The sequence below is a fragment of the Acomys russatus genome, chromosome 1 (genome assembly GCF_903995435.1).
Source record: "Acomys russatus chromosome 1, mAcoRus1.1, whole genome shotgun sequence".
Classification (NCBI taxonomy): Eukaryota; Metazoa; Chordata; class Mammalia; order Rodentia; family Muridae; genus Acomys; species Acomys russatus.
Genome location: NC_067137.1, coordinates 56,294,580 through 56,304,575, shown reverse-complemented (window position 1 = coordinate 56,304,575; position 9,996 = coordinate 56,294,580). Strand labels below are relative to the sequence as shown.

Here is a 9,996-nt window from a genome sequence, read left to right as displayed (position 1 = left end):
GGCTTGAGATCTGAACAGCTAACTCTCAAAAGAAATAAAAATCACTGATAAATATCTCTTTAAAAAAAATCTCATCATCCCAGTTATGGAAACTCAAATAAAAACAACTTTGAGGTTTCATTTTACCCTACCTAATCAGAATGGCAAAGATCAATGAAACAACCAACAACAAATGATGAAGAGGATGTGAAAAAAAGGAAACCTTCATTCTCTTTTGGTGAGATTGCAAACTGAGGCAGACATAGAGTCAGTCACTGTAGAGAACCCCCCAAAAGATAAAATTAATCTACCATACAACCCTGCTAAAGCATAGCTTGGCATTTGATCAAAGAATTTGACATCTTACTCAACAGATACTTAATCAGCCATATTCATTCTCATACTGTTCTCAAAAACTAGAAAATAGAAACAACGTAAATGTTCTTCAACTTACAAGTAGATAAACAAAATGTGACACATATATACCATGCAATAGTATTTAGCTATAAATAAAATGAAGCCATCAACTTTATAGATAAATGGATGATAAAGATCATACTGAATGAAATAACCCAGAACCAAAAAAAATAATCATCACTTCTTATCTCTCGTCGGAGGCTCCTAGCTCCAAATATTTAGATGTGAGCACATATATTGGGGTAACTGTAGAAGCCAAAGGAAGTAAAATTGGATCACTGACAGGATGGAGGTGGGGTGGGGAAGCAATATAGGGAGGAATACCAGGGTTCAAGTGATTGGGTAGGGGGAATGGGAAAATGGAAGGAAGGCTCGTTAAGGATGGGGAGGGAGGTAAATACAGAAGGTGTTAAGGAACAGAGTAAAACAATACTAAGGATGTCTGAAAAAGTCATAAGGGCTCACATTATTATCTATTTACTTAAAGTTACATATAATACAGTCTGTGAATCTATGTACATAATAGTTTGAGTGAAATTTCCCCATCTGGGCTGACAGTGTACCTTACAAGAGCCACACACTAACAAAAACTCCAATACTTGCATTATGGTGAGGTTTTTCCCAAAACTCTCCCAAATCATACATTATTGTGGTTGCCTCTCAGAGGTAGAAAGTAAACCCCTATTGCTGAGGATACGTTGCACTTTAGACCCAGGATCCAGAAGACTGTAAATGTATCTTACTAGAAAACTTTCTGCTTAAGAACTAGCTTTCATGGCACCAGAAGGAAGCATGCAAGCTTACAAAGGATGGCAGAAAACAATACTTCTACCCAGCTATAATGACTATGAGCCACAATAATGACCAGTGTAACACAGTAATCTTTAGAGTGTAATAGTGGCATGCATACCTTGGTGGTAACCAACAGCCCCCTAATTGGACACATAGTTTGTTCAATAAGAGGGAAATCATGCCTAGTACAAGAAATTTAGTTAACTACCTGGAGCTAGAGAAACCATGGATCTTTGAGAACTTAAAAAATGCCACTTTACTAAACCAGCATAATCCTTAACTATATTGTAAATACTTATTTTTATGCCCACTGATTAATGTAGTTCTCATTCCTCATTCAGGAAACTTCTCTTAACAGACAGACCATTAAAAGAACCCACAGCAGACCAAAATTATAGAACAAGAGATTGTGTGTGCCCACTCATAACATCTACAACACAAGTCCTACATGTACAGGTTAAAGATAATTGTGGAATACTCTGGTTTTTCTTCAGATCGCATAAATCTTTCGCCTTTTACTAAAGATTTCCATGGAAAGATAATTGTGGAAGAGGGAGTACAGAAAAATTGTAAGATCCACAGGATCAAGAAGTTTCCTATGCCAGGTCTGTGCCCTAGAAATGTCAGAGTTCTACCCATGAAGTTTCATTAACATGGCTGCCTATACAGATTTGAGCAATGAAGACACTAATAGACATGCTAACATGAAAGAGGGGAAATGTCATGAGCCCTCAATCCTTGATAAAGAACTACAGGTAATTAAGAAATCTTGAGAATTTGAGAAATAACATTCCCAAGGAAGAGTACCCCAATCAGTTATCCAATACTAAATGATCATACTTGAACGCATACAGACAAGTAACATTATACAGACTGAACAGGTGATATATATATATATATATATATATATATATATATATATATATATATATATATATATATTCATATATCAAATACAAAATATATTATTAACATATGTAAAATATTTAAAGATTCAGAAGCCATTAATTTGATATAGAGCAAGCAAGGGGGATTACTGGAAGGGTTGGATGAGGAAAAGGAAGGAGAGAAGTTATTTAAATGTTGTTTCAAAAAATTGAGTATTATAGAAAAGCCCATTTCTGATCATCACTGGACCTTGAGAAGGCAAAACTTCTTCTGTTCATGAGTGAAGGACTGGGATGAGCTTTTTCTTTAAGAGCTGCTCAACATTGATTCTAATACTATTTTAATGCTCCTACATTCTTATCGTATTTCTGATAATTTTAATGTGAAAATTGTCAGGATGTTAAATTCACAGTACTCCCCTATACGAAGTAGAGTGTTTGCTGAGAAATTCCTTCTGATTTGGTGTCTCAGGTTTTTCTCAAGCTGTTAAACTTCATAAGTAAAAGCAGACTCATACTTGTAAGACAACTGCAGACACTACTGCAGCCAGAGGCAGGCAGAATATCTGTGTCTTTTTCCAACACCATCACCTTCTATAAGTCAACCTCAAAGCCTACTGAGGCATCTCTGGTTAGCATAAACCTCTCACACCTACCCACTTATCCTGTTATCTATTTTTCTAGTAGCAAGTTTTGCAATGACCTTTTAAATTGTAGAATCAGTAAAATCTAAGCGAGAATGTCAACATTTCATTGAAAAATAATATAGGGGTAGGAATGGAGTCTTTAGACTCTCTATGAATTAATTAAAGGCTAGAAATAAATTGGTAAAGGCCTTTTTTTCTCTTCCTATGTTTTGCATGCCATCTATCTGCAATAAAGCCTACAAAGCGAAGCAGGGAACTAGATCTGTGAATGTATCATAAACTCCACATCTGAGTCTATCCTCTCTTGGGAAACAATATTAGAACTTCCATGAAGGATTTGTGTGTGTGTGTGTGTGTGTGTGTGTGTGTGTGTGTGTGTGTGTGTGTGTGTGTGTGTGTGTGTGTTTTTGTTTGATGGCGGAGTTCAAGGGAGCTGAAACAATGTGTGATATTGCATAGCTATAATCATGTTAGCATGTGTACTACCTTTTTTAAAATAAGGAAGTGAATATGGAGTCCTGATTTAAAGATAAAAACACTGATTAAGATTTATGAGCTGTAGCATCAGAAGCTGTGTTTTTACCAGTTTTTAGGGAAGTTGAGAAGGTGATAAATGGTGCATGTAAGTGACCTATGTAGCGATAATGAAAAAGTGTCGAAAGTCTCATTAAGTGTGCACTTGCATCACATAGCCTATGTTGAAGGAGGCCTCATGGCAAACCTTGTCCTTATCTCGTAGTTGTAAATGGCCTGCAGTCAGACTCAAAGGCATAGGGACTTGGCCAGGTAATGTGAAGTCATGAAATGAGGCACTATTATGCCAAAGAGAAATAAAGAAATAAGCAGGGATTTCCCCTAAAGCACTAAAACGTTGTCTCAACTTTTCTCTCTCTAAGTGTGTGGATTTGGCCCATTGAAGCTGAAATCCAACTGGGTGTGGTGCAGAACATAGCAATGGTGCTATATAACATCACAGGGCCATGAAATAGCTCTTGGGTTAATGGAGGACAGAAGCAGCAAAGGCAATAATTCGAGACATCTGAGAATATTGTGTTCCCCTTCCAAGTACAACAGGTAGGGAAGGACCTGCACAACACAGCTTTCATTCACTTGCACTTGTCTCTCTATCAATCAGCACATAGTTTTAAGCATCTTCCACTGTTGGTACCAGCAACACAAAGGGTATGACTTCCTAATAAGATTGTCTTGTGGTTGGAAAGGGAAGGATTATATTAAACAACTTAATGGAGAAAGATAAAAATCCTAGACATCAAGTATGAGATTGTAGTATAAAGAGCCTGACAAAAAAGTCTTAGGATTTGGTTTCCTGAGATTAAGTGCAAGTCATTGAAGAATTTACAAGGATGCTTAGGGACTCTTGACTTCTTGAAAAATATATTCACAATTTAGGGTGTAATGAATATTTTGTGCTTGTTTTTCTTGACAAGAAAACTGATAATTATATTTTTCTTCATTTAGCAAATAAAGTTATACAACTTATTGTACACAATATGTTGTTTTGAAATATATGCAGATGTAGCAAACTAAATCTAAATAATTTGCATAAGTGTCACCTCACAGACTTGTATTCCTCATGATGAGGACACTTTAAAATTTCTCACCATTTTTCAAGAATACAATGCATTGTTATTAACTGTATGTGCTATATTGCACAGTACTGCTATCGAACCCAATTCTTCCTACATATGACTATTGAAAGTTCTTAAAGTGGTTTATATAAAAAAATTTAAAATCGATGACTGTTTTGAGTTATCATATTTAATGAAAAAAGTTTTTAAAAATCACTGGGTAGAAAATTGTTTTAATTTCACCAATAAAAAGATACACTTTCCCATTTTACTGCAAGAATTATTTGATTCTCTAGCATTCAATGTGGGACAACAGATAAATATCACAAAAGTCTTGGAGGAGTCAAATGAGGTGTAGTAGTAACCCAGAGGAGAACAGTGATAATGGATAAAATTGCCATGTAGATATTTTTGCTTACATAGTAGTAGCCTCTGATGCCTGGGATATATGTTGTACCATGTTCGATGCCTGAAACCACAGGTTGTACCAAGTCCTGGGGACAGAACAGTGATACTGCAGCAGGCAAAGGAATGAAAACACAGAGAGCAACACAAGGTTGCATCACATTATTCAGAATACTGTAAAGTTTAAAGCTCATGAATTATTTCTGGAGTTTTCTGTCTACAACTTTGAAACATAGCTTACTACAGATATATGAATACACAGAAAGGGAAATCATCAGTGAAAGGGGACAACCATATGAATAACATTTTCCTAAAATTTTGGATAGTAAGGATAGCAACTGTCTTAAAGTTGGGTTAGGAAGATGTGTTTTTGCTATCAGAAATGATTTGGTAGAAACACACTGTACCGTGGAGATGTGGACATTGGGGAGTGGAAACCTTTTCATTTCCTGTGAGTGGTTCATATAGAGCCTTCCTTCATATAGTGAGAGTTACCATTTGCATAGGAAGCATTATCTTTCTCTCCTACCCCTGAATCCCACATATTGGAAGTTTGGCTTCTAGCTAGTGATACTTCTTTGATAGCTTCAGGAAATCTTAGCGCATGGAGCGTAGCTGAAGTAAGTAATGAATGGGTATTGTGTAATTCTCTCTCTCTCTCTCTCTCTCTCTCTCTCTCTCTCTCTCTCTCTCTCTGTCACTTGTCCACCACAAACTAGGTCTCTCCATCACAGCTTTCACCAACATCATGTTCTGCCTTTTCATGGGCCCAGAAATCAAATGACCAACGATAATCTGATGGTTTGAAATCTCTGAAACCCTGAACTAAATCAAACCCTTCCTCTTTTAAATGGAATTTTCCAGGTGTCTGATCACAGTGGGGAATAGCTGATTCATACTGATAAATAGCTTTACTTTGGGGTGGGAAAGTCATTCCCTGGGTTTATTCAATCTATGTATTTTAAAATGATTCTCTTTTATGTTCATAGCACCTTTATTCATAATAGACACTTGAATGTCTTTTAGTAATAAAGAAAGAACAGTTTTGGTTTTTTTTTTTGTAGAAAATTCAGTAGAAATTATGGTAATCTTTTATATAACGTTAAATCAATACTATAAAGACAAATGTATGTGGTTAGGTTTTTCCTCTTACATATGGTTCCTTTATTTTTATTTTTTTCAGGTTTGCTTATTTTATTGCTTATGTATTTCCTGATATTACAATTTTGTCTAATTAAAAACAAACGACCAGTAAATATTTCTGAAGATTTTATTTTATTGGCATATACATTTATATTATTACACATAAATAAAAAAACTACAGCAGGAAGAGGCATGAAACAATCAGGGATTATATGAATGTTACATTCATGGTGTTTTGGCTAATTGTATTTGGCGGCCTTGTAGAAAACATCTTTCCTATATTGGTGATTCTAAAGTTCTGAATGAGAACCAATATCTATATCTTATCTCTTTAATTCACTGGTATAGAATTTTGTGTATTGATACAAAATAAGCTTAATTTTGATACATTGGCATAGAATTCAAAGTTAAAGTTATTCTCTACATATATTTTATATATATATATATATATATATATATATATATATATATATATATATATATATATATATATATTACTCTAATATGAGGTATTGAACCCATACAACTCAATTATAATACTTACTTCCAATACTTTGAAAGTACTATTGCAGGCTATTTAGGATAATTAAGTAATACAAGCTAGATTTTACTTGATCAAATCATGGTCATGTCACTTACTAGTCTATTTTTATCACAAGAATGTACATCCTAGGTTTAACAGATAGATGTTAACCTATATATAGATAAGGTATAGTAGTTAGATAAGGTCTTCAAAAACTTCAGAGACCTACAGAATATGGCATTTAAAGATTTTTTTTAACAGTTTAAAGATTCATTGACAACAAGACAGGTTAACTCCTAGTAACACCCAGCCTATTTCAAAGATGATGAGCATCAAGGAACCTCCTTACGGAGATGGCTTCAAATTCGGCAAACCAGCCACTGGGTAAAATAATTCTTAAATATGTGTATTTTCATATAAGAATGAATATTTGTGCAAGAATAATGCTTAGGATCTTGAGAACTTATCTGGGTGCAGTAAGATGGGAAGCAAGCTGAGAAAGCCATGGATAACAAGCCAGCAGTACTCGTCCATGGCGTCTGTATCAGGTCCTGCCTCTTGCTTCCTTCCCTGATTTCTCTGGATGACAAACTATAAGCTATAAAATGTCTCCTGGATGGGGAGGCCTGGTGGCACTCAGAGGATCAATAGCAGGCTACCAAGAAGAGACTTGATACCCTATGAGCATATACAGGGGGAGGAGGTCCCCCTCAGGAACAGTCGTAGGGGAGGGGACTAAGGGGAAAATGGGAGGGAGGGAAGAATGGGAGGATACAAGGGATGGGATAACAATTGAGATGTAATATGAATAAATTAATAAAATGTATTAAAAATAAAATAAAATGAAATAAACCATCCTCTCTCCATCTTGCTTTTGGTTATGGTGTTTTCTCTCAGCAATAGATACCCTAGCTAAGGAAATTGCTAATAAAGTTTCATACAGACTACACAGAGTGATCCTTCACAGACTCTGTCACAGGAAAATATTCAGTAGGTGGCTTTTTGCTTACTGTTGTTGCTTTCACTCTTTAAAAAAAACCTCATTTCCCATAAGAAGGTTTTATGAATTGGTAGATTTACTACTTTTTATATTTTCTATAATTTACTAGAAAAATCCCTTTCTGATTTGACCACAGCAAAAATTCTAGACAGCGGTTCTCAACCTTGCTCATACTGTGACCTTAATGCTGTGTTCCTCATATTGTGGTGATTCCCAACCATAAAATTACTTTTGTTGCTACTTCATAACCATAGTTTGCTATGTTTGAATTGTAATGTACGTTTTTTGAAGCTAGAGTATTGACAAAGGGGTCATGATCCACAAATTTAGAACCACTGCTCTAGAATGCCATGTCATGAAAATACAGTTAGACCGGGTGATACTGGCAATACCTGAAACACTAACTTAATATATCTCTAGTTTAGCAAATTTTGTTTTCCTTTTGTTATTTTAACTTCATATACATAAAAGAAGGGCTGGATTCCAGACTGATGACAAGATGGCCTCTATAAAGCTGATATTACTAAGCAGGCCATCTTTCTGCTTGGTCCACCTGGCCTAGATGCCATTGTTGCTGTCTAGCCATGAGCATCTCATTTCACATCTCATGGAAATATGTACAACACAGTATTCCATAGCCACATACAGACTGACACACACACACACACACACACACACACACACACACACACATGGAGGTGGAGACAAGGAGAAGGGGGAGAGGGAGTAAACTAAGGAGTCTTCTTATGTAGCTTGAGAGCTGCATGAATTGAATGCATTAGTGATTAACTCTGAACTACCAATAATATGTTATAGTTAGGGAAGAAATAAAAACACTTCCCCTTGTAACAAAGAGCAAACTCAGATTGGAATCCTCTACTTCATGTTCCCTGTGTCTTCTGTGCTAATGTCTGTTTGTTGTATGAGTCTGATCTATACATGTCTGAAGAGTGTCCTGTGAATCTGTGATAGTCTGTGTGTGTGTGTGTGTGTGCTTGTTGTGTGACTCTGTGCCTGTCCTTTGTATAGAGCTTTGCTGCACATTTATTCAATAGCACAGAAAGCATCACATGGGGAAAAAATGAAAGATTTATTTTTAAATCATCAACAGGACTTTAGAAGAGATTAAGCCACTGATTCCAACTAAGCCCAATGGATCCAGATAACAAATAATATTTTAAACATCATTATTTATCAAGCAGTATCCACATTTATGGAGGATATTTATTTTATAAGATTGCTTCCAAGCTCTGTTTTTGCTGCTTACCTTCAGCCAGGGGCATAGGGAGTAGGTTTAAGATTACAGCTATGCATTAACTTAGGTTGCAAAGCAGATTACATGGGAAAGCCGAGGCAAGGAAGGTTGGCTGTTACACAGTTCTCTTTAAATCATGTTGAACAAGTAGGCTGAGTTCAGGGTAGGATGGCATCGTAATTCTTAAGTGACCTCACAGTATATTACTAACACTAGACATGGAGTTCAGCAAATGTCCCAGTCTCTTAGAATGTAAGAGCTATTTTCACAATATTGCACCACCACAGAGCTACTCCACAATTAATAAGAAATGAAACATTCTACCTCACATGAACCAGAATTTAAACTTGTTCCAGTTTGTTTTATGCACACCATTCCAGCTTAAGCAGCTATCATACATAACACAGTTATAAGTAGAGTGTGAAAAACAGTTACTTGATTTAAAAGATTTTAGCTCAAAAACAAACAAAACAAAAACCTTCAAAGAACATTGCCTAACAAATATATGATTAAGTTTCATGGCTATGCTGGGATACAATATTGGGCAGAACACTATTTTCAACCTAGTTTAAATAAATTATTCAAAACTATACTTGCTTCTATTAAATTTGTTATTTTCAGATGTCATAAAATGTGATGTTAAGAATGTGTGAGTTGGAAATGGTAGTTTTGTGTGTAGCAACATCCCTCAATATATAAAATATATGTGTATCAATTTGTTTATAAATGTTTTATTAAAAGCTTTTCTGCACTGAACTAATAACATCCACACAGGAGTATGTTTATTTAAGAAATGAATCAAGACAGAAATATTTTTATAATACTGAGTGGAGCTATAAAAATTTAGCCTCAAGTTCATTTCAAAAATAATGGTGGGCCAAGGATGGTGGCTTATATCTGTAATCCCAGCACTTATGTGGCAGAGGCAGTATTGCTATATGGTTTGCCTGGTCTACCTAGCAACTTAGAATGACCAGGATTGAATAGTAAGAACCTATCTTAAAAAACCCCTTCCCAGATCTAGCCAATGGTCAGAATATTCTCCACAGTTGAGTGGAGAGTGTGATATGACTTTCTCACGTACTCTGGTGCCTCACATTTGACCATGTCCCCTGGAGGGGGAGACCTGGTGGCACTCAGAGGAAGGACAGCAGGTAGCCAAGAAGAGACTTGATACCCTATGAGAATATACAGGGGGAGGTAATCCCCCCCAGGAACAGTCATAGGGGAGGGGTATAATGGGAAAATGGGGGGGGGGGAGGAATGGGAGGATACAAGGGATGGGATAAACATTGAGATGTAACAAGAATAAATTAATTAAAAAAAAAAAGAAAAGAATAAATAATATAACTGACACTA

The 9,996-nt window shown here is 35.8% G+C and overlaps 1 non-coding gene across 1 annotated transcript; it reads left to right on the top strand.

Annotated features, from left to right (window-relative positions):
• The first annotated feature begins 1,662 nt into the window (after positions 1–1,662).
• LOC127197644 (U5 spliceosomal RNA) lies at positions 1,663–1,775 on the top strand. Its single transcript, XR_007831715.1, has one exon. It is a non-coding gene; the product is annotated as a U5 spliceosomal RNA (small nuclear RNA).
• Positions 1,776–9,996: the final 8,221 nt, after the last annotated feature.